This window comes from Stegodyphus dumicola, chromosome 11 (assembly GCF_044657685.1).
Source record: "Stegodyphus dumicola isolate Sdum_Otavi_A_Nest chromosome 11, ASM4465768v1".
Taxonomy (NCBI): domain Eukaryota; kingdom Metazoa; phylum Arthropoda; class Arachnida; order Araneae; family Eresidae; genus Stegodyphus; species Stegodyphus dumicola.
The window spans coordinates 99,386,125-99,413,481 of NC_140778.1; positions in this window are offsets into that span (position 1 = coordinate 99,386,125).

Here is a 27,357-nt window from a genome sequence, read left to right on the forward strand (position 1 = left end):
AGGCCTTTCCTACGAAGCCTGCCTGATATACTTGGACGACATCATCATCGTCGGAAAGAGTTTTGAAGAACATTTAGAAAATTTTAGGAAGGTGCTTCAGAAACTGAAAGAAGCCAATCTGAAGCTGAGTCCCGCTAAATGCAAATTGTTCCGAAAGGAAGTGACTTATCTGGGACATGTCATCTCTGCAGAAGGTGTACGCACGGATCCTGAAAAGGTATCAGCGGTTAAATCCTCGACACGTCCCGAAAATGCCCATCAGCTGAGAAGCTTCCTAGGGCTTTGCACCTACTATAGGAGATTCGTGAAGGACTTTTCTTCCATCGGAAGACCCCTTCACAAGCTGACAGAGAGCAAGCAAACGTTCTTGTGGACAAAAGAATGCGAGGTTGCTTTTAACAACTTAAAGGAAGCTTTAACATCTGCTCCAATCCGGACGTATTCTCAGCTCGACAGACCATTTATTCTCTACACGGACGCGAGCAATGAAAGTGTCGGTGCGGTTTTGTCCCAAGAAATAGGCGCCCATATCGCCTTTGACATCTTGGGACCTCTGCCACGAACTGCTGATGGTAACAAATACATACTCGTTGTCATTGATTACTTCACCAAGTGGCCTGAAGCGTATCCTATTCCTGATCAAGAGGCTGTTACAGTAGCTGAGGTGATGATACAGCACTGGATTTCCAGGTTCGGGGTGCCTCTTCAGTTACATTCCGATCAGGGAAAGAATTTTACCTCGGTAGTAATCAAAGAACTATTCAAACTACTCGGCATTGACAACACCCAAACGACGCATTTACATCCCCAGTCGGACGACATGGTAGAGAGGTTCAATCGAACCATCCTTAATAACCTCTCATTAGTGGTTTCCAGAAACCAGCAGGACTGGGACAAGAAATTACCACTCTTTTTACTGGCTTACTGCAGTGCTGTTCACGAGACTACCGGCTATTCCCCATCACAGATGCTCTTCGGTCGTGACCTTTGTCTGCCTTGTGATCTATTGTTTGGTCGCCCTCCGGATTCTCGTTCATCATCTGAGGAATATATTCAAGATCTCCAGCCCCGGTTTGATGTGATGCACAACTTTGCACGAGAGAGAGTCAAATTGGCGACAGAGAAGATTAAGACCCGCTACGACACAAGAGCTACTGAACATCAATTCCACGAAGGAGACAAGGTGTGGTTGTGGAATCCGACTCGACGGAAAGGACTTTGTCCGAAATTACAGTCACCTTGGGATGGCCCGTACACAGTCCTAAATAGGCTGAATGACGTCGTGGTTCGGATTCGTAAGTCTTCGAACTCTAAACCTAAAAAACCTTCGAACTCTAAAGTCGTTCATTACGACAGGTTAGCTCATTACTATGGCCATAGTACGTAATGTAAATAATTGTAAATAGTATAAGACCATGGTCCTTTTTCTTTTTAAATGTATATTTGATTTGATTTGTATTTAGTATTTGATTTGCATTTAGTATTTGATTTGTATTTGATAGCATTTGATTTGTTTTATTTATTGCATTTATTGTTCATGTTGTTCATTATTGTAATGTAATGCTTATTAATGCATGTATGCCACAGTTGTAAGTTTAGCTTCCTGTCCAGGGATTGTACTGCCCGGGACGTGCAGTCCTTGGGAAGGGGGCAGTGTTACGAATTTGGTATTTAAAAAGCTAATGTTAGTTCAATTATAAATTAAATGGATTTATTTCTCGCGCAGTTCAGCGCGTGACGAATATTAAAAGAAAGCTAAGCAGGAAAATTGAAAATACAAGAGCGCGTGCATTAAATAAATAAATATCTCTTTTCGATTTCGAGAAAGTACTGGAAAATTCTAGCGCGTGATTTTAAAATCTTATAAATGGAGGAAACATCTCAGTTCGCAGTAGTTGCTTAGTTTGTTGTTGTTTAGAAAACTGCTCTTGTTGATTGTAGCGAATTCGCGGATTAGCGTTCTTTAGCTGTTTTGAATTACGTTCTATTGGACATTTGAGTAGTTAAAAGATAACTACTGTGAGATATTGTAATACTGCATGATAATTTGAGAAAATGTAAGCATTTTTGTTGTGATAATAATAAATTTTTGTTCATTTTTCATCGGACTTGTGCATTCATTTCATAACGAACTCGTACGCACGCAACAATACATTACTGAGAGCCTGCAAACACAAATTGTAAAACAAGTTTTCGAAACAGTACAGTGGTTGGCTTGTTTACACTTAGATGTCCATTGCAATGAAATGTTTCCATGGCGTATTTGAAGGGCTCGATTTGCAATAGCAAGAACTTGGCTTCCAAAACATATCCTCAGCAATCATTCCGCTAATGTCAATGGCAAGCAACTTAATAAGAGAATAAAACTGTGTGCATAACATTTGGCCCATTTCACTTTGGCTGCAAAGAAAGAAAATTTAAATGTTTACCTAACAAACCTAACGGTTTTGGTAATTGCATGACAACTAAATATTCACTAAAACTCGAAAACTGTTTTAATGTTTGGCTCTGAAACCGCCGTACCTTCCACAACGGCGTGGAAAAGACAGTGATCATTGTTAAAAAATACCGCTAGTACTTTTTGACAGGTTCTTACATGATTTAAGTGTAAATACGGCTGGCTTTTACATTTATTTTTTTCTTCTAAACATTGGTCATTGTCTGCCCATATTTTAAGATTACACGTTAATATATAAAAGTATCGTTCAAAATATTCATTGACGTATGCGCTCGATTTTTAATATATGTTGCGGTCACTTTAAATTAATATCTGTATGAGTTAAAGAAATGTAGAAAGCAACGAGCGAATGAAGGACAAGAATCGAAAGATAACTTCTTTGTAACCATTTACAGAAAATGTAATAACTAGTTTAATTGGACTGGGTGATGAAAAATCTTCCATCATTTTCATATTTTGGTATATTGGCTTTAGAGCATGAAATAAAGCAAGCTCAAAATATGACCTAAACGTATTTACTGATGTCATCAACAGTAGCAGTTAGATACTCACCTCTCGGAAGTTATATCAGAGCGTGAAATAAATGAAGCTGGATGTATATAAATTGGCAAGATATAATATCGTTGAAACAAACGTAATTTTCCGGGAAACTTTTATTACAGATCAGGTGGCATGGCCAATCCAATGTAATTCTGAACCCAAATGGCTGTCTGAAAATGGAAATTGTCAGATTCTCGGAAAGAAGAAAAAACTGAAGTCAATCATTAAATCAAGAGCTAATTTTTTCTACATCAAAGAAAACTTTTGACCTAATCTGTAAACGATAGAATATAATCTGTTAGATATAGTCACTTTGTCGACATGGGATTCGGTAAAATAGATGAAAGTAGTAAAATATTTATTCATTTTAATTTACCAGGTATTTTATGGTTACGCATCTTTACTGTGAGTTCTCTCTTACCTCTTCCCTGTCAAAATGTAAACCTTAGTTCGTGCGTATTTAAATGAGGTAGAAAAAGGTAGTATTAAGGGAGGTTTTAGACTAGAACGTGTACGGCTTGCTGAAGGACACATTACCAGTTCAAATTCAACGATAGCAGTCTGTCTTTATTGTTGTATATTCTTGGCAATAGTACTTGTCCTCCTCGTATATGATTCAGTGAACTTCGCGTTAATAATTTCTCTGCAGCCTTTGGGCTAGCTTAATATTTAGCTAATTTTTTAATAGAAATACCTTACTTTTAAATTGCAAAAAAAATATAAAAACATGCGTTTAAAAATCGCGATGCAGTCTTAACAGGTGGCATATATTTTTTTTTTTTTTCATTTTTCTATTCAGTCGTTTTTCAGCTAATCACCTCAACGCTCAGTTTTCTTACTAAGATGGCTTTAAAAACTTATTTTGCCTTCTTAATATTAACACTCTGTGCGTTTACTTTATTTATTAAATATGATACTTTTTGCCCCTTAAACCACCTAAAATTGGATTCAACTACAAAATTACAATATATTTCACAGCAGCATAAATTTAGAATATCCGACAAACGGTCTCGCGTGCTGAAAATAAAAATGTTTTATTCGGCACAGTGTTGCCACTGCTCGTTGGGTTTGTTAATAAAAAATTTGTTTTACAAAATATGAAATAGGTAATAATTCCAAATTCGGCTTTCCATGGGGCCTTGCTGGGGTGAAGGGCAGCGCTGCTCTAAATCTGATGGTTATCGGAACAGTTGTTTCTTCACAGTGCGGAAAACCTACATACATCCACGCAGATTCTTCTTATTGAATTCCTTTAAATAAAATACAGTGCGATAATATTTGGTGGGAATAATCTGAAAACTGATACAGCGCATTTAAATGTTTCGAATACGTTTACTGTCGTTTCGAGACTGATATCCCGTTCAAGATAAACGTCCATTTTGGGGAAATAAGTACAATATGCGAAAAAACTGCAAAATTAACAAAAAAAAAAAGCTATTGTAGAGAATTCAATCGCAAAAAGAGAATAATTCAATCGCAAAAAGAGATGACACCAAATTACGTGTAATTACGAAGGTGGTGATTATGCTACAGGCGAGGTTGAGAATGTTTTGACTTTTATATTTGAAATGGTAAATTTCCATTATTAACTGTTATTAGCTATTGTTGTATGTATAATATCCAATCTGTACAAGCAGAATTCGTAAACAGTGCAAGAATGCATTTAATCATTTAAACAGTCCCTTGTGTCAAACGACTCGCAAACATTTTACCAATAAGTTAAGTAATTTCGGAAATATACGAAAAGATTTTTGGTATGAAAGTGTTTCTTCAGGAAAGGGCTCTTTCAGTTTCACAAGAGTATTTCTTGACTTGCAAGTCTGATATCCAAATTAATATGGGTTTCGTAATACTTAATAAATATTTTTAGAGCCACAGCGCATTTAGAGAGGGGCCTTGCAAAGATCAACATTAGAATTATACGTATCGAGGGCTCTTGGAAAAATTAGTAGCCTTCAGAGATGCTATTTTATAAATGTTTGTAGCAAAGGGAAATTAATATTTGTTAAATTCATTTTATCGTTTAGGTTACTAAGTCGATATTTTAACTTTTTCCGTTTATTAAGGTACTGTTAAATAGTTTAAATTTGTTTTCATTTTTTATACTAAGCCGCATCATGAAAGAAAGAGATTGCTTACCAGTCGACAATGCATGTTTTTAATTATTTTTCCTTTAATGATCTTTTTTAAAACTTTTATATGGGAACTTATATTATTTCGTTAAAAGTTTTTGAAATAAATTTGATAAGATCGAATAAAGTGTCAAGAATTTAAGAAAATGCTAAACACTTCTCTGACTCCGATAAAATTAACATTTAATTTTCATTTCTCATATCGAAATTCACAAATAGGAAACCAGGCATTGTTCTTTTTCATTTCATGGTGTTCTAATTTTTCCACTTCAACTGAACTTTATCAGAAACTAGATGATGATGCAATAAATCGATGTCATCGAAACGACACTACTATATTTGTAGTGTCCTTTATAGGAAATTATCAATATTATAGGTTTTTATAAACAAGATTTTATGCCGCTGTTTACATCAACATCCACACGTTTGATATTTTAATATAAATATTTAATTTTCCTTTACAGTTAATAACAAAACTTTTGCCTTAGTATGTGGCTCTACAATTGCATTGCTTTTATTTCTGAGAATGCATATTTTTATAGTTATTATATCCAGGCTCACCCCAAACCCAATACGGTAATTTAAGTAAAGTGTCCGTGAATATCTGTAGGTTGATGTCGAAGAATATAAAGCAGTAGATGGCAACACAGGGAATTTCTGAAGACAGCGTAGACGCATTGTATTTTAATATTAAATAAACAAATCTTGTACTCTATATATAGAAAGTATTGCCCGCTTATTGCATACCAGTTTTCTCGTCCGCCTATACGGTATAAAAGTTTGTCTCTTTCTTGCTCAGGACACATTTAGTTTCTAAGTTTAGTTGTTTTACTTTTTTGAATGAAACTGCATTGCTTCTTAGATGTAAAGCGGTGGTTTTGTAATGTCTTGGTGTGGAGAAAATGTTTTTCCGTGATTACTAATTTTATGTAACATATATCCGAACTTGTTGGAAAGGTGAGTGCCGACATTTCTCCTTTTAGTGTTACATGTGTGAACTTATAAGAAACTTCCGAAATTCTTATCTAAGGAAATTTTTCTCAAAAATATGGGTAAACCAGACCGGCTTCATGAAGTAAAAATGTCAGCAATTTGAACGTTTTATTGCGAAACGTTCTTTCCCGGAGGACATTGCACCAAGCTCCAGTTTTTTACTGTTCCATTTTATAGATAGCTCTCGTGTGCTTTGCCATAATTGAATAATCCAATCCAATCCAATCTGAGAGCAAATTTGAGAGCAAAATGTTGGAAACGGCTGCTTCGGACAGACAATTACGGATGATCTGCTCGGAGGATTCGACAGAAGGAGAGAGGCTTGTGACTCGATTAGTTTTCATTATTATCATTTTTTTTTCTGCGAACAAAACGGGGAAATCCCTTTTTATGTCTATGTATAAATTAGAGTAATGTAACATTTCCACTTGTGTGAAATATCGAAAAAGATCTCGACATTGAATGATCCGTGCTCCGATTATTTCAACTGTAACGTGTACTTTGTAACCTAGTGGGTTGCAATATATTGAATCTCGAGAACATAGAGTCCGCGATTTTATTTTTCGTTAAGTACGGATACCAAAATTTTGAAAGCAAAACGAAAGTCGCATTTAGGGTACAGAAATAGCTCAGTCGTATTTAGGGTGCAGATTTAGAATAAAATCGCATTTAGGTTACAGATATTTGTCGCCCAGATATAGCTCAGAAGATTGAAAACGAAAGTTTTAAAAGTGACGAAGTCAGTACGTTGTTTAAACAAATTCAGGACAGAATTCGCACGTTTAACAAACAACTCAAGAATAAATTTCGAATTCGTTGCTAAATGATAATACGCTTCAAGATGAATATTCCGAAGAACTTTCGAAAGTGGAAGAATACCGAGACAAATTCTGTTTAATTTGGTTCGCTGTTGCAATGCAAAGAAGGGAAATTCGGCTACGGAAGGAACAAAAAGCGAGCAAAAAGGGAAATTCAAACTTTCGAAACTAGAATTAAGGAAATTCAGTGGAGGACCGAAAGACATTCTTGCCTTTTAATCCAAGTTTGAAACAATTTCACAAAGATGATGCTATTGTGGATTAAGACCAATCTCAATATCTGTTAGAATGTGTGGTAGTAGATCTTAAAACGGCAAGATTGGTGACAAGTTTTCCGTCAACTAATGAAAACTATTCAAAGATAATTGCACAACTTAAAGATGGTTTAGAGAGAGATTAACTTTTGGTTCAGATTTATGTACGGGATCCATTTTCCATAGTAACGAAAAATGCTGCTGGTCGGATTCAATGAGATTTAGCTGAACTTTATGACTTACTTGAGAGCAAGCTCATGGCCCTCGAAAGCTCAAAGGTAGAACTAAGGAAGAATTTGCTGAATTTTTGGAGCCACTTGTTGAGTCCTGCTTACCAGAAACTGTTCAATGGATGATACTTCGTCCCAGCAAGATAGTGCGCGCTCTTTGGATAAACGTTTGTGCTTTCTTCGAAACCAAGTGCAAAGGGAGGAAAGGATTAAGCTCGCACGTAACCGGGTCGGGAGCTTCCCTTCCTGCTCATTCACGTCCACATTCTGATGTTCCCTATTGCTCTACAGCTGCTGCCTTCGTAAATTTCCAAGGCAATACAGGTAGGCGGAATTTAGGTTGTATTTTTTGTTAGAAATCCCACAATTCTGCCGAATGTTTTTCTGCTCGCAAAATGTGTTTAGAAGATAAACTAAAACCTTTGGTGCAAACGCCTGTCTATTTTCGCTGCCTACGAGTTGGACATAGCTCACAGGCCTTCAGAAAAAAAGTAAAATGTTTAACATGTGTATAAATTTCACTATACCAATATGTGCTCTAATAGCGAAATTGTAAAGCGAAATGAAACTGAAAGTACTGTTTTTTCAAGTAATGCATTGTCTAATCAGCCAACTGTTAATGAAAATGTGTATTTGCAAACATTTGATTTAAAAATAGTTTTCGAAGGTACACAACTTACAGTTCGTACGATTTTCGACAGTAGTTCACATAATCTTATCTTTCAGAAAGGGTCATCACGTTTTTGCAACTGCGTCCCATATCGAAACAAACCATTCTTGGGGAGAGAGAGACAAGTCCTAATTGCCATTTAGTGTTTGATGTTAATTTAAGAAATTTTGTGGGAACGTATGAACATAACTTTGAAGTACTTACTCATAACAAAATATGCGAATCTGTTCCAAAAATAGTTGATCACAATACCCTAAATTAAAAGGTAGAAATATCACCTTGTCTGATTTGCAAGCTAAGGAATATAACATTGAATTACTTTTAGGAGCAGATGCCATCGGGGACATTATTGCTGGCAGCTCTCTGAAACTGAACTCGGGTGTGTCTGTAGTGGCGACTGAATTCGGATACACTGTGATTGGTAAAGTAAACAGCTTATCTGAAGAACCTACTTCAGCTACTATTCTAGCATTACTGGAAAATAATTTGTTCAACAATATAGTGTCGTTGCATTCCTCTAATCTTGTGTAACCGAACTCTGGAATTTAGATGCCATTAGCATAACAGACCCAATTGAAGATGTTAAACTAGAACTTGCTCACACCAACACAGTTAAGCAATTCAAAGAGATATTAAATTTTCTTTCCGATGGCCGATATGAATTGCCACCATCCTTTAAATTTGAAATACTGTTACCTAACAATAAGTCTATGACCTTTAAAAGTCACAAAAGAATGTGTCGACGAATTAATGAGAAAATCAGTTAGATGAATATAAGGTAGTTTTTGAAGCAACGGGAAGATCTAAAAGTAATAGAAAAGAATTTAGTATGCTTGATTTTTTTCGCCATTTATTTTAATAGAAAGTTGCTTAGTAAGATTTTGTCCAGGTTTATTATTTGTCATGATTCTAGATTTGGAGAATGAAATTTCAAGTTTAATTTTCTTGCATTCTTGCTGGAATATGGCTATTATTTCTTGACAATTTCTTCGAAGGATTAAATGGGACCTTCCACTCATAACAAATGCGACATCATCGGCGAAAGCAGTAATTTTAGCAAAAGGAAGCCAAGCACTTTTTATAATTTTATTAAATGTAATATTCCATACTTCTGCGCTTATACATGCGCCTTGTGAACATGCACGAACTTGTTTTCTTCTGATTAAAGTATTATTATATAAAATGAGACTATGCCGATTATCAAGGAAATTATTGATAATTTAAAAGATATTATAAGTACATTCAATATTTCTAAGTGCTTCTTTAATTGAGGGCCGGCATAATGAATCAAAGGCTGATTTGAGACCTAAGCTGATTATTGCGGAGTGTAGGTTATTGATTTTATTAACATGGATTTGGTTTAGGACTGCACTGGTTGCATGAATGGTAGATTTTTGCTGCCTAAATCCACACTGATTTTCATTAATGAATTTATGATGGTGAAAATGGTATTCAAGTCTTCCTATAATACAACTTTCAGATTTTCTCCAAGGGCTGGTAGAAGGTTAATTGGCCGATAGGAATTAGGATTTTCATGAGCTTTGTTCTTTTTGAGGAAGAGTATGATTTGTCTTGTTTTATAGCAGTCTTGAAAAATACCAAGTTGGAGACATTTATTCCAGATTAGAATTAGCTTAGGATTACTTTTATGTATAATTTGATAGCAGATTCTATCTGGTCCAGGAGCATTTTCGTTATTGAGTTTTTTAATAAATAGATTGAGTTCCATGGCTGTAAATGTGTTATCATTTTCTTGGAAGTAGATTACAACGAATTAATCTTTGTTCAGTTAAATCATCATATATGTTTTCTTTTGGTAGAATAACATCTAGAATGTTTTCTAAAGTGATCTTCGTAACATTTTTATCATTATTGCCCTATTAGTGACTGTAAGTTGCGTTGGGTGGAAGATTTTGTTGGTTTCAATTTTGTACAATGAGCCATACGTATACTGGTTGTTTGAACAATAGTTGCACCATGCTTAAAGCTTTGCAGACATTATTTGCTTTTTATATGAGGCTTTTCGTTTTTTGTATTTTTGAAGTAGGTTGAGTCGTTCTTCATCAGTTTGCGATGATTTCAGTTTTCTTCGTAATGCTCGTGTTTTGTGTTTGACTTAGCGGAGTTCTTTCGTCACCAGTTGATTTTTATAATGGGTATTGATGATCTTTTGAAGAAGGTACGTTCGTAGGTATCTTGAAACTTTCTGATAAGTTCCTTGGTAATATTATTAAGTTCTGTTTTGGTTGTACACAGAATAATAGCATTTAGAAAGTCATATGAAATTGGATTGAACTTTTGTTGAAATTTCTTTTCTTTGTTATTATTGATTTTAAATCTGGTAAGTGCAGTAAAGGACGTATATTCAGTTATATCAAAAGAGATATATTTGTTATAAGATTCGGTATGTTCATCTAGTATTGATCTGTTGTTAATTTTATTATCAAGATGTGTTGTAGAAATAAGAAGATCAGTCCAATATTTATTGTAGGTATTATCAAAGGTAGGTCGGTCAGGAAAATGATTATGTAGAATGAGATTGTTTGCATTTAAAAATTCTTCAAGTATTCCTCCTCTGTGATCGGTTTGTAAGTATCCCCATTAAGTACTTTGCGAGTTAAAGTCTCCACTAATAACATGCGGACTATTATTATTGTTGTAAGATTTCATTTAGTATGGACAAGGTTTGATTTGGATTTTTGACGGAGTATATAGATACTAGTAATAAGAAGCTGAGATGCATTAGTATTGATTGAAATTGTGATTATATCTCGAGTATTAATAATTATTGTAGAATTCCATTTATTGTTTGGAATGAATATGGCTGTACGAGGAGATAAAACACCCGTTGAAGCATGACGTTGAATAATTGCCCAGTTATTTGGACTTCTTCCTAATTTGCCAGTGATGCAATAATGTTCTTGTTTTATAATAAAACCTCCCAGATAATCTACTTGATACTGACATAGTTGGTCGGTGGCGGTCTTTGCTCTTTGAAGATTTATTTTGAGAAAGCGGATGCCATTGTTATTCTTTTTATTGATGGAAAGGGTCTATAGATAGTCTGCAGAATCTTGCATTATTGTTGATAATATGTATTGGATATTACTCGTCTAAATTCTGTTTGACATGTGGACCAGGAAATAGCTAAAGCTGGATGTTTACAGTCAAATTTTGTTTCATACTTTTCATTGTTAATCCAACAGTTTATGCAGTACGGATTTTGGGAATAACAGCAAGAAACATGATATTTTCCGCCGTAGAATGAGCATTTTGGTTGGTTTGTCTTATGAGAGAAATCCTGACAGACTTGACATCTGCGTACACCGATAAACTCGGTTATTTTATTGGTGCGCCATCCAATATATATTTGTTTTTTAATCATAAAATTTTGGAAAGTTTGACCGTGACATTTTATGATCCATTTATCGATATTATTTTGATAATTCAGTTTAAATAAAGGCCTTAGGTGGGAAATATTTGATTATGTTTCTTGGGCTATAATTTGCATCAGTTCATCAGAGTTGAAATTTTTTGGAGTATTATGAATTGTGCATTTTGGTATTGTGGCTTCCGGAAGTTTTACGTTAACTATATCTTTTGCAACTGTTTTGGCAATGAGGTTATAGCTGATTTTTTCTATACCTTCTGGGTTATGACAGTGTATAGCAAGGCTTCCTTGAAGAAAGGTGTTTATTCTTTTGACGTTGATATTTAATGCTTGCAGTGGTATTATTTGCAGTGGTATATGATTTATTTGTTCTATTTTTCTTTTTCGGGTCCTGCTTCGTTTGGTCATTAAATCAATCGTTCTACAGTCGTTATCCAGTTCTGGCTCTTTTCGCAGTTCATCCGGTGTCCTTTTCGGGTTTGACAGTTCTTTTCCGGTTCCTGCTGGTTTTGCAGTTTTGGATTCTTTTCCGTTTTTTGCTTCTTTTCCAGGTATTGCGTCTTTTCTGACTCATCTATCTTTCCAGTTCTGGCATCTTTTCCGGCTCTTGCTTCTTTTCCATTTTTTGCATTTTTTCCAGTTTCTTCTTCTTTTTCAGTTCTTCTTTGTTTTTTAGTTTTTGCATTTTTTCCAGTTCCTTCTGCCTTTTCAGTTCTTCTTTGTTCACTTGTTTTTGTATCTCTTCCAGTTGTTTCTCTATTTTCAGTTCTTCTTTCTTTTCTAGTTTTTGTATCTCTTCCAGTTTTTTCTTGTTTTTCAGTTCTTCTTTCTTTTCTAGTTTTTGAATCTATTCCAGTGTTTGCTTCTTTTTCAGTTCTTGCTTCTTTTCTAGTTTCTGTTGCTTCTCCAGTTTTTGTTTGTTTTTCAGTTCTTCCTTCTTTTCCAGTTTTTGCTTCTTTTTCTGCTTTTTCAGTTCTTCTTTGTTTTTTAGTTTTTGCATTTTTTCCAGTTCCTTCTGCCTTTTCAGTTCTTCTTTGTTCACTTGTTTTTGTATCTCTTCCAGTAGTTTCTCCATTTTCAGTTCTTCTTTCTTTTCTAGTTTTTGTATCTCTTCCAGTTTTTTCTTGTTTTTCAGTTCTTCTTTCTTTTCTAGTTTTTGAATCCTTTCCAGTGTTTGCTTCTTTTTCAGTTTTTGCATCTTTTCTAGTTTCTGTTGCTTCTCCAGTTTTTGTTAGTTTTTCAGTTCTGCCTTTTTTCCAGTTTTTGCTTCTTTTTCTGCTCTTGTTTCATTTTCAGTTCTTGCTTCTTTTCCAGTTTTTGCTTCGCTTCCTGCTCTTGCTCCTTTTTCAGTTCTTGCTTCTTTTCCAGTTCTTGTATCTTCTCCGGTTCTTGCTTCTTTTCTAGTTTTTGTATCTTTTCCAGTTTTTTCTTGTTTTTCAGTTCTTGCTTCTTTTCCAGTTTCTCCTTCTTTTCCGGTTCTTCCTTTTTATTCAGTTCTTGTTTCTTTTCCAGTTCTTGCATCTTTTCCGGTTCTCGCTTCTTTTCTAGTTCTCTCTCGTTTTCCAGTTTTTGCTCCTTTTCATGATCACAAGGAGGGTTTTCCAATCTACAAAATAATCAGTATATCTTTATTTCAGTAGTAAAAAAGTGAAAGTAATGCAACATCGATCACGTTTAACATGTACAACACTTTAATATTTAGATACTATATAACACTTTGGGCTCAGTTTCATAGGGAAAAATCTCCCCTTAAATTTATTGCCTGACAGAATATTTTTCTACAAAGGGCGAATTTGTTGTTTTCGTTATAAGGACCTAAAGCCAAGCAGAGAAGTTAAAGAATTTGGCGTGATGTGTATGCAATAAGTGACCACCATGAATCTCACGTAGAGTGTGATAATTTGCAAAGTTTCAGTGCCTTACATTTCCTTACTTAATTTTTACATAAGTTGTAATAATAATAATAGTAATAATAAACAGGTGGCTTAAAAACAGAGGGAAACAATGGGGAAAATTGCAAAATAGAAGAAAAAAATGAAACTGAAATCAAAAATGAAACAACTACAAGAAAAGGATGGAAAAAGCATCTTAGAATATATACACGTAACGTTCTTTCTGAATCAGAAAAACCTGTATTTAAACGAGTATAAGTTTGAGAGCTTTAGATTCATTTAGTTTTTGAATCAATTACTATTTCTTACGCTTGCTAGATATTTTAAATTTCTTCAATTTTTGTATAATTTACTTACGTATTTTGTATTTTAACCTTTTCTTATTATTATCCCAGTAGAGGTAACCTTACACATCATTACATTATCTCCGAGTTTCCTCATTTAAGTCATCTTTCTCTCAGAACAATCCCTTTGCATCGCTGGCTGCACAGGTTTCAAATTTTCTCTCGTTATTCCAAATTCGGAAAATACTGCTGGTCTATTTCGTCGTCCAGCAGAGCAGCACTAGGAGTTTTGCCACCATTTGTTTTCAATTGAAAATTTTATGTCATTCTTCAGTTACATTCTTTAAGTTTTAATTATTTATACAGGAAGAAAGAAGGAAATCAAACACAGTAAAACAAATTAGGAAAAGAAATATATGTTTTCTCCTATATTTATTGTTCCCTGTAATTTATTTCGCCTGTTCCATTAAATTTATTGAAGGAAAATTTGCTAAGTTTTTCAAAATGTATTTCCTAAATCCTTATGCGAATTAAGCCTTTCTGAGCGTTTCGGCTAATGGCCGAAATCACTTTAATGGCTTTCACAATGTAATGTTTGAATATTGACAGCTGCCTATACTGAAATATTTTCTCCATTGTCCTCGCAAAAAGAAGTATTAAAGTTCCAGGAGATTTTACAATGAAGGACACACATTTCTTATTTGAAGGGCAAGAGGAAAAAAAAGATATTTTCGGATAGGAATATGTAGCATTGTGAACACCGTGTTTGTAAATTTCATCATATAGTAGCAACACTTGAGTCATAAGGAATTATGCACATATATGAGAGAGACGACATCGAGGAAAAATGAAATGGCAAAACAGGGCCGAAACAACTTTCCTGGCCGGTACAAACAACACAAAACACAAGAAAGAACGGACACCAATAATGCTTAGCACAAGAGAAATTAAAAAATAGGAACAAAATTAGACACTTATGGACCTCAAAGAAGGTGTTCGAAATTACGACCTGCACCCTGATGCAGGTATCACATCTCTCGCACATCGACCATAAGATGTTCTGGAAAATATTGTGCATCCTCAGGACTTTCCCAGCAGCTGCCACGATATGTGCCACAAGTTCCTGTTGGACTTCTAACAGGGGTTTCGTGCACGAATGTGTTGAATTACCCCGAGCGGAAGTGATAATGCAAGTGAGGTCTCGTGATCTTGCTGAACAATGCACTGGACTACCCCTACCAAACCCATGTTTAGGATACTTTCCTAAGGAACTTTCGAATACTTTCTTTGATGACAATCCAATGTTTTTGTTCTTATTTCTTAGTTTTCGCTGCGCTAAGAATAATAAAGAAATACCTTTACACTGTTCGTACCCTATTTTTCTTGTGTTGTCTCTCGTCACTATAGCGCCAGGAAAGCGTTTCCGACCATGCATTGCAATAAACGATTATATATATATATATATATAATTTATTTCCTAAACAATATTGATTAATTGATTATATTATCTCCTATGTTTAATTAAAGTAGAATTATTTTAAAAGAGTGAATCCATACTGGTAAGTTATATTTCGAAAGATGTTTTGAAGTAATTTGAAAGCAAAATGTTAATAATGTTTTTGGTTAATAATGTTAATAATGTTTAGCAAAATGCAAAACGTTAATAATGGGGACTAGAGTTAAATCATCATGAAGAATAAAATTTCAATTGTAAAAGGAAAATTAAAAACATGTAATCATTGTCATTGATCGGAAATTAATTGACTTTTCAAGGGGAACAAACCAACTCCCATTCAACGAACAATAATTGATAAAAATACGTAAATACGAAGGTGTTTCGTCTTTACTCGAGTTATAAGTTAAAGCCGAACCGGCAATTCTAGTCAGGCCAAATATCTCCGCGAATAGAAGGGATTGTGATCCAATGCTTATACTCAAAGAACTTATTCTTATGAAGCAATTTAGTCGATTCAATTTGGAGTAAAAAGCAAAATCTGTAGAGAAATCCGATATAACCCGAGTAACCGTCCCCGACACCTTCATGTTTATGCATTTGAGTTCTATATTATTTTTAAAAATTAAACATTGGAAATTCAATTTGGAGTAGAAAGCAAAATCTGTAGAGAAAGCCGATATACCACGAGTAACCGTCCCCGACTCCTTCATGTTTATGCTTTTGAGTTCTATATTATTTGTAAAAGATTAAACATTGGAAATTGTTATTATGAAATCGAATTCAAAGTAAAGTTGAAATAAACATAGAAGATTACAAAATAAGATAAATAATGCAAAGTTTGTAAAAACAAATCAAAGACAATATAAAGTAATATAAAAAAATGTAAAAAATAATATATAATAAGAACAGTGAATGTACATGAAGATGTAAAGGCCAGAAAAGTTATTAAGTAACTTACATTCTTTCTAGTGGGGGAGTTGGCAAAGTATTCTCTTCATGTCTAACTCATAAGTGTTGGGTGTCCGAAAATTCTTAGCGGCAGTGGGGGCTTTGAATAATATCAGTCGGTAAGACTTGGGTGAAGTAATTTATGGTAGTGGGTTGGACTCGGAATTCTTGAGGGATGTATTATGTGGAGTTCTTATTTGAGGGAGACTGTCTGTTAAGATTTTTTTGAAAATACTAGTAAATGGAAATTAATTAATTTCTGGCTAATTGTCGTGTCGCAATGATTAAGAATTTAAGAAAGAAAAAAAGGAATTTTCACTGTCCAAGAGCTATTAGACAGACTAAAGTCATGAAATAGGCCCTTTTTTTAGTAACAGTATAGTAACAGCATGAGTCTGAAGACAATTAGGTTTTTACAATATATACAATTGAGTAATTACATTATATACAAATCCTTCAACTGATAGTCATCCAACTTATACCGCCTTCTCAGGTTTAGGAACAAATTATCATATCCCTATCAGTTACATGATTTAGAGTGAGTATTTAACGCCTGCTCTTTTAAGGCAATGGTTGATAAATTGAATGGGTATTAGATTATTTTTGAGAATTTTAATAAGGAGCAAAATTTCGCGTTGTAAATCTATTGTATCTGTGCATATAATTTTAATTCGTTGTATTTGATTAATTATAGTATTGTTAATTACTTTTTTGGATATGTTGGAGTTCCAATTTATTAATTTGTTAGTACTGAAATTGAAGTTTCTTGTTTTGTCAAAAAGTAAAATGTTTTTGTAGTTAATGATTTGAAGATCTAGAAAGTCTATGCTATTTTGTGAATTATTAGTTTTATTAAGTGTAAGACAATTCGGATAAATCTCGGAGTGTTCAATTTTATCAAAATTATTAATTGTAATAAGGTCATCAATATATCTGTAGGTGTGTTCGTAGTAATTTAACTCTTGTGGTTGTAGATTTTTTTGGAAGTTAAAGTCTTTGACAAATAAAAATATATTACAGATCGAGGTGCTGGAATGTAAGCCCATTGGCAATCCTCTGACTTGTTTAAAAATTTGATTTTGAAACTTGATGTAGTTATGAAAAAGTGTGCATTTTAGGTAGGTTTCCCATTTGTCAAGAGTCATGATATTGAGCATATCAGGGAAGAGTTTAGTTAGATCAAGTAGACTGATATAGATTTCTTCTAGAGGAAGTGAGGTATATAAGTTTTCAAAGTCATAGCAATTAATGTTTTGGATGTTAATGTTTTGAATAGTATTAATGACAGGAGTGTTATTATGAATGATCCAGGATTGTTATGATTAGTGTTACAATCATTGAAAATAAATTTACAGATTTTATTAAGTTGAATTGAAAAATAATAGTCTACATTTTTCTTGTAATTTATTAGTTCCAGTAGCAATAAATCTGAATTTTAATTGTGTTTTATGGAATTTGGGAATCGCATAAAGATTAGTAAATCTGTTGTAGTTTGCATTGAAATTAATATTGAGTTTCTTATGAAAAGTTTTAAACCTGTTTATTATAGATGTTTCTGTAAGGTTGGCTAATTGATAAGTAGTTGCGTTGAGAAGTTCTTTATGAATAATTTCTGCGTAGAATTGTTTTCATATAATGCTAAAGTTATTAGTTGTTTAACTATTTTTGTAATAGTAAAAAGCTGTTTTAATGTTTTAATATCTGATGTAAGTTGCGACCAATTCAGTGTACTTTTAAACTTGAGGTGACTGATTTCGGTGGATATGCGTTGAAGAATTTTGGCTTTCCATTTTTAGAAGGTATCTATGGGTAAATTCAGTTGATAGCTTGCTTTAACTATAACTTTGTTGATGTTGTTTTCGAAAGTCTTGTAACAGAAATTTGTAGTCATGTTGCTGACTGGTCTAAATTTTGTACCATAACTCATTAGTGTTTTAAGTTGATGGTTTTGTATGATACTCAGGTTGCCAGTAATTATGTGCTGGTGATGAGAATCCACGTAATTGCTGTAAATTGGTGTCTTACAATGTCATTCTGCTGTTTCATCTATTTCATGGAGGTTAGTCAGCAAGTTGCTTAAGGTCCTTTGATATTTAAATGCAACCATAGGTAATGTATCAACTGCGGGGAAGTAATCTTTACAATCTCTGATGATTCTTGAGAAATGAATATTGTCAAACTGCGGATGTAGAAAATTTACTTTAAAATAAATTTTGCGTTGAGTGAGACTATTAGAGAGTCCGAAAAAACTAAAATCGAGAATCATGTCTTTAATGATTTGTATGTCGTCGTAGCTTTATTGAATCAATTTTTTTAGTTTGGTAAGGAATTTATTAGTACAGGAGTGTAACATTTGAGAAGTTTCTTGGGAAAGTTGTCTGAGTCAAAGAAACATTTCAATTGTTTTTTCAATGCAAATGTATCCAAAGTGGATAAAAATCTCGCATTATTTTTTATTTTGCTTCATCTTATTCCTCTCTGCGTTTTGTTGCTGTAGTGCTTAAATTGGCTGAAAATAGACTTCTTAGAAGTATCTCTATGAGTATGTATATAAGTGTGAAGTCCATTTGGATAAAGTGAACGTTGTTTTAGTATATAGAGAGATTCCTGAAAATTTCGTGTTTTGTGATTGGGTATTATATCTAGTATCTGAAGTTGAATAGAGTTGAAGTCATGGTATTTAAAGTGCTCTAATTCTGCTGTATTGAGTTGTGATGGTGTACTTATTTTAATGCTATTTTTTTTTGCGTTGAATTTTTTGATTTAAGCTCTATGGTTATTGATTCGAAAGTTAAGATTGTTTTTAGTCTGTCCTATATATTTTATATGTCAAGTGCCGCATGTAATCATGTAAATACAGTTAAATGTTTTTCATAAAAATTGTATTTTGGGTTTATCTGTAGCAGGCATGGCGTTAAATTTTCAAGTTTTTCATCTAGTGGAATGACATTTAATGATTTCAATTTCAGATAAACTAGCAAGATATAAAAGTAAGGAGGCTGCTAACCTTCAATACAGTAAAGTTTTTGTATAAGAACTTTATAAGACTTAAAAATTAAAATATTAAAAAAGAAGAATGGAGGTAATATATAAAGTGGGTACATTAGGCAAGAGATAAATAGCGCTAATAGCTGCTATTTAGCATATCCAATGTTGTATGATCTTAAATTCATTAAGTGCGAAAAGAAGTTACAATTACTTGCGCAATTGCTGCAAACTTAGTTAATAATAATTTATTTCCTAAACAATATTGATTAATTGATTATATTATCTCCTAAGTTTAATTAAAGTAGAATTATTTTCAAAGAGTGAATCCATACTGGTAAGTTATATTTCGAAAGATGTTTCGAAGTAATTGGAAAGCAAAATGTTAATAATGTTTTAACGGGGACTAGAGTTAAATCATCATGAAGAATAAAATTTCAATTGTAAAAGGAAAATCATATATATATATATTTATATATATATAATAGTTATATAAATATATATATATATATATATATATATATATGTATAAAATCTTTATATATATATATATATGTTACCGTGAAAGACCGATATTGGAGAATGTCGACTTTCACCGGAGAATGTCAACATTCACCAAATACGTCGATGAAAGATCGAATATTGCATTATATTCTTGTACATTCGGACCCTCACCGGTGTATGTCGACACTCACGGATGTGTTCTGGTGTAGGTTGAAAAGAGAGGAGTATATGTACAAGCTGTCATTGCAAAAGGAAGTGTTCCACAAATAAATGCTGTTGTAAAAGCAAGGGCCTCTTGTGCAATTGAAAGTGTCATAAGAGTTTAAGTTTTTGCAATAAATAAGATTTGAATCACGGTTTTTAGTAAGTTTTAAACTTCTATTATTTTCCTTTCTCATTTTGAATGTACAGTGTGTTTTAAGTTCTTATATTCTTAAGTTCTTAGTTTAAGTGCGTTTCTTCGTGACCGAATTACGGAGAAAATATAATATTCTTATGTGTTCAACATTCACCATTAGTAGATGGTGAATGTTGACATTTACCGGTGTAAGTCAGAAATAAGAGTATTTGGAAAATATTTCGGACATACAACAAGCGACTATGTGAATGTTGACATTCACCGTTGAAAGTCGACATTCTCCAGATTTTGGCGTTTCACCATAACATATATACGATAAACGTATATATATATATAGATATATATGTATATATGTGTGTGTGTGAATTAATGTTAGGAATTCTGATCGCACATATTGATCTATAATACAGAGGAAATTTGGCAGATGAATAAGATAAAATATTCAGATTTATTTCAGTTCACATTTGCGGCCCCAATTCATTTGAAATTCTAAACCTACCTATTTCTAGAATATTTATATTTCTCATATTGTTGAAATAGAAAGAAAGTAGCACGACGTCGTGTCAGACGTGACAGAGATAGAAAAATTGTGCATAGTTCGAGAATATTGTGGCTTAGTAAGAGAAATTTTTGATTCAGGAAATTTTATATTCCCAGTTAACTAGGTCATCATCTTTATGTAAAAATCATGTGATGGGTATATATATATCTACATAAATATATTTTAATTAATTAATTTTTATTTTTTAATTTTCTATTAATTCAAAATTATTAAATATTATACATTAAAAAATAATTGCAATGAAAAGTTGGAATCTCGAAATTTTTATTATGTTTGATAAGTACATTCTCAAAACTCGAGCTAAATAATATTATAAATCTCTGTAAATCTAGAAATATATAGTCTAACAGAAACAGATGAAGAGAACAATTTATATCAGATTTGTTCCGAATAGAGTATAGGATGGATTTCAGTGTTTACTTAATTTGTTTTACATACATATATATTATTCTTTATAAACATAAAGTCATTTTTGTCTTTGTTACTCTAATTATATCAACTATTTGACATTCAACAACTAACTTCATAACAACTTCTCATTCACAAATTTTACAAACTGGCCGTTTAAACACGTGTATTTTGTATATTAGCTTTCTGTATAGATATTTCATTAGTTAATGCAATAACGTTTCCTCATAATCAAAAGGTATGACAATAAATTTGAATTCTTCACAATATGATTTTCCAACTTAAACATTTATAATATATTTTTGTAATGAAGGAATGATAAAAACATTAAGCATTATAAATCTGAAAACGTATTATTTTCCAGACCAGCGTTTTTGTCAAAAAATTATTAAATGTATAATTAAACTGGACCTGAAACATTATGTTTTGTTTTATTATTTTTTCCGAAAAGACTTACGTCTCCGACACGTATTGCAATCTTAAACATTGGGGATCCAATTCTTCTAGTAGTTGTTCGCTGTAGTATATTTCTGCTTCTCCTTCTTCTTCTTCAAATAGACGTCGATAATTATTTGCGCTGAAATATTTTTATTTTATTAAATATATATGATCATATGTTTGAATTCATTAATTTAATAAATGATTACTTATACGTTTTTTGTCAAAAGTAGTAAGTTACAGTTTGCGAGCATTTTTACAGATTGTCAAAGATTTTTAAACGCTCAATGTTCCACGAAGAAAATATCTTTACTTATTCAAAATCTTTTAAAAACAATAAATATGGAAATGAATATTCCTCTTATTAGCCTAAATTCCATTATGAGAATATACAGGTATAATAGGAAATGAAGCTGCTGGCACCAACAGCTCAGGATGCCATATTACAAGATCTGATTGACATCTATCATCTCAAATCAAACCATGCAATCAGGAAAAAAATTTTCCAAACACGTTTTAATAAAATAACAAACAGGATGGGACGAGACAGATACAACAAGATTGCTCGACGGTTACCTCCCGCAAGTATCCCTATAAAGAATACATTTTTTTCTCCAATTAGATTGGCAACAAATCATGGAAAGTTCCCATTTTATTACCAGAGATTCTTAAGAAGCACGTAAAATGCAAGCGCGAAAAACCTGCAAATCTAGAAAACCTAAGCTTTATAAATGGCACTCTACCTTACTTTCCCTTCTTAGAAAAAATAACCAGGATTTGGATCAAAAATTGCAGGGAAACGTGTTTCTACAATATGAAGTGTGTGTCTGCACTTCAACAATTTATGAAATATATTATTGAAAGTGAGGGAACTGTGATTATAAGTATCTAATCATATTACAAAAGTGAATAAGCATATATTTAAGAACAAGAAAATTTTTTAAACGGTGGCTTCCGTTGACCATGCTGATGAAATTTCCAGTCGAGCGCAATTAATCAATGTTTGGGATCTCAACCTGATGGCTGCGTATGCTGAGTCGATGACTGATCATTCATTTGGAGAATTTCCGCACAGGATTAAAAATTGCCTTCCTACAGACTTCTTCATTTAACGGGCCATGCGTTCAAAACACAGATTTACACGTTAACTGAAATAAATAAAAAATTAGCGAAAACAAAAAAAGTATTTAAACGCACAATATCTCTTCGGATCTTCATATGTTCCTGATTATTACATCTGCTGAAAACAATTTAATACGTTTAAATGCAATTACATTTCATTGAAGTGATCTATTAATTGTTTAACAGTTTTCTCCTGTTGACTTCAATAAATTTAATGATGTTTGGTATTTCATTTGTTTCCAGCAACACCTAGTCTCCTTTGCAAAGAAAATTAATATTAACTTTTGTAATTAAGAAATGATTTAGATGAAAAATTAAATTGGACTGGAGATAATGTCTCGGTTGTTTTCGTTAAAAGAAGTTGGTGCTTTCCTAATTCAAAAAATATCTCCATATATATACATAACATACATATAATTAATTTACACACTTCAGCTCTAAAAAGTATTCTTAAAAATACTAAAAATTATTCTTCACATGGTATCTTCAAATGGGTAGATACGATAGCTGAAAAACAAGTGTCGGACTAAAGCGGAGCTGCAAAGAGCGATTTGTTGTACTGATACTTCCGTTTATATAATTCTTGTTATTCGATGCATGTAGTTTTGTTGAAATTCGTGTTACAAATTGCTTTATTCTCTGATGTAAAATGAATTATCCTAAATTTTATTCAGAAGATTTAAATAACGGTTTCGATCACAATACACAGCAGTTACTAGTAAAATATCTGGATCAGTGACTTTTTGACGTCATTTAAAACGCTTAATTACAGGGCAGTAGTACAATTCCCAACCGGCCCCAAACCCAGGGGTATAGCGATATACAATAGTGACATGATCGAAGATTCTTTGGAAATAATCGCTGTCATCGAATGACATGCATATTCTATTTAAGTAATCATAGTCATCAGCTTTTAATATTCGTTGCAAATAATCATTGTTATCGAATAATCATTGTAAAGAATTATTCTCATCGGATAATCATTGAAAATAATCTTTGTCGTTACATAAAGGGGCATAATAGCTGATGTATAAAGAATTGTACTCAAATTCTCAATAAAACAATCGAATATGTATTGCAATTTATCATATGATCATTATTTACAGCAATGATTCTTAAATGATTTCGACCTACGGCTCCTAATGACGCCGAGGAAAACTTGCGCAACTGTGACAAAAAGAAGATTTTAAAATACAATAAAAGCTTGAAAGCTAGGAAAAATGTCTGAATTTAATTTCCTTTTGTTTAAATGAAGCTTAATGTTTTTAAAGGAAACTGAATATAACGTCATTTTATGTCGAAAATCTTTCGTTAATATCAGTATTTTAAATGAATAGCTGCTTTTGGCAACTTTTATGTTTCACCTTTGGATACGTGACACGATATGCTATCGCTACGTTAATTCCTTTATTGAGATTTTGAAATTTTGTTATATTGAAATAAATTTAAATCATAAACTCTAATGTATTACCTGAAGTGTCAAAGGTCTTTGTTTCCTGAGTTGGCAAGAAAAATTTATTTACGAATCGCTGGTTGCTTGGAAAGAATGAATACATTTTCTTCATAATGAAATGTTTCTATGCAGTTTATGCTATTCTAATTTTATTTATAAAAATTTAATTTCTTTTATTGTATAGTTCCTTTCTGAGTAGAAGTTTAAACTTCTGTAGGTATTTAACGTAATTTAGATGCAATGTTACTTTACTACAGTTACATAATTTTTTTTTCAATTTACTAAAATGCCTGAACGCAAGAAGACAGCACAAATGTTACAGCGAGCTACATAAAAATGAAGTAAGAAACACTAGGAAACTCAGCAGGCAAGTACAAGAAAACTTGCGAGCTTCAAAAATGAATGAAGATACAACTAGAAACTCAGCAGGCAAGCATAGTGACAAGAAAGCTTACACATTCAAGAAAGTGAAGAAGAAACGAATAGGAGTTCCAGCAGACAAGCAGCAAGTCAAGAAACTTCGCGTGCTAAAACTGTATCAGAAACTAGTAGAACACACAAAAGACATTCAGAAAACCAAGAAACACTGCGTGCTCCGGAAAGGGAAGCCGAAGCGAAACGGAGGCCCATTAGATAAGTGGAACGTCAACAGAATATGCGCGATGAAGAGAAGCGATGAAGATAAGTTGCGCGATGAAGATACGTTGCAAGTAAACGAAGGATACAAGACTCTTCGCGTCACCGTAAGATTCGACAGGAAATACCAGAACAGCTCAAGAACCTGCATAAACAACTCAAGACACTGCAGATTACGAACAATTTCGGTTCGAAGAGGCAGAGCTTGTACGAGAAAACAAGCTTCGCAAGAACGCACTAAGTACTCTTCACAATGCAGGAAGTTTACTTTGAGCAACACACTGTATACATAGAACTGGTAGACATATATAGTTTTGGCAACAGCCCCCTAGTAAAATGTATGAAGTTTATATTGGTATCTCACAATACCTGAACGAAATTTTTCTATTTAATTCTTCATTTACTATTTTCTTAAATTTTTTATCAGTAATCCTGTCTATATATTATAGATATCAAAATCAGAAAAATTTAATTAATTATCTTTAAATGTATCTAAGTAATGAAAACTTCGCCACTGTTCATACCGAAACAAGACGATGTAATTGTAGATAGCTAGAAAGTAAAATGTATTCAGCAGGCTGTACAGCAAGCGACATGTATAAATGGTGATAACACAAGAATGGTATTTAATGTTATATACTGGCAGAGTTTTAAAATAAGAACATATACATCAGTGTTTTAAAAATACGAATTTTACATCAAATTGCAAAACAAATATCTTAAAATCTGCCTTTTCATGCATAAGAGTTCAGCATTCGGAAAATTATATTTTCGTAAACGGTTTAGCAAAAGTAACAAAAATTATTGCCTTGAGAAAAGGATAATCTTGGTATGAATCCGCATTACGTCAAGACTACCCGTCAATGGTTGTTTTAAACACGCCCTTAATGTATATATATATATAAAACCCTTAAAAAACGTAAAGTGAGTGAATCTACTATCCGAGTGTGTAATAGTATGATAATGCTATGTCGTATGAACATAACTTCTTGCATTGTAAATAATCTGTAATATTATGATAATGCTATGTCGTATGAACATAACGTTTTGCATTGTAAATAATCTGTAATAGTATGATAATGCTATGTCCTATGAACATAACTTCTTGCATTGTAAATAATCTGTAATAGTATGATAATGCTATGTCCTATGTGTTGAAGTATGTTGTAACAGTATGTTGCGCTATGTCCTAAACGTTGTTAGTGCTTTGTCCTATGTTTACTGTAATCAGGTCCCCTGTGTCCAGAGAGCTAGTACCATAAAGTATTAATATATGATATTAGTAAATATATACTTTTAATACTACTCATTTAAATATGCTGAAACTTTCATAATATTCATTACTTACAAACACTTTTTCATCCATCGAAGCATAGCACAAGCCATTCTCAATTCAGTGCTGGTGCACGCCAATAAAATAAGGATAAATCCAAATTTTCACAAAAAATCAATCACTTTGACTCGTTTCTCAAAAACGTTTACCTACAAATGCAGTAATAATATATCACATCAATATAATTCTGGATCATAAAATCTCCAAACAACGCATTAAACGCAAAAAATCGCATTAAGGCAGAATGAAGAATTTTCACTCTTACAATGGCTTATACAACAATATACAATAGAATCTAATTTCTAAACTAAGTGTTCATTGTTACACCATATTTCATTCTTGAGGAATCTTTCATGGTTGTTCAGTAATTCTAACTGTTAACTGGTTTAAATCGAATTATGATTTCATATATATGCACAGACTTATATATGTATATATTAATACGTATCTGTAGTAACATACATCATCTTATTATATGTAGGCGCATAATTCTAAATTAATTATACTAGTCAACATAATTTATATATTGATAGCATCAGACTTTAAAAATTATTTATTACTATCTGCTTGCTAAATATTATATAATTACGTACTGTGGTACCTCGACATACGAGTTTAATTCGTTTCGTAACCTTGCTCGTATCTCAAAGCAATTTTCCCCATTGAAATAATTCGAAATGCCATTAATCTCTGCAGCTCTCAAATCACAACCTCAGTTATTTTTGTTAAGTGTTTTCGAATAAGGAAAATATATTTTCTTATTCAAAAACAAGAAGAAACAATTATTTATAAATAACAAATACATATTCTATAAAAACATAATTAAAAGAAAAAGTGAAGTGCCTACGGAAGCGCTTAATTTTTGTCTCTGGTCTTCGCTTTTTTCGTCGTGCTCTGCTCATTTTCACCCGCAGATCGTTTAAAAAACTGTCGAAGGAGGTTTGTTTCTTCTTCCGTGTCAAGGATGCACGACTAGTTGCAACTTTTTCGCGTTGATTTTTATCCACGCACTCTACAACTTTCTCCCACATTCCCAAGACCTAAGATCACGCTCTCTAGAAGAATTTCGGCTCGACAGCAGTTGTCGCCCAACTGTGGAGGAGGGGTAAAATCGCTGAGCACTGGTAGTTTCAAACTGGTTCCGATTCTAGGCGAATAGGTTGACTGCATGGGAGGTTTCGGAGTTTTTCCTATGTGTAACGTGTATATTAGCCAGATTCCCTTAGAATGTTCTCCACGAAGGCATCCTTCATCCTAGACAGATAGCGCAAGTGTGCTTCGTTATAATCAACTAAATCAAACCAAACACCAGAATTGCCTGTGTGGCACAGACAGACTAAAAAGTTGTCGAGCACCGAAGCTAGAATCCTAAGATTCGAGGACGAATGCGAAGGTTGTGGAAACCGGCTTTCCTATCTCCATGCCAGAAAACCGCTAAGCGGAAAATGTGGTGAGTAGGCGAAATAAAGCAGGATTACGATTATCGTAGGAT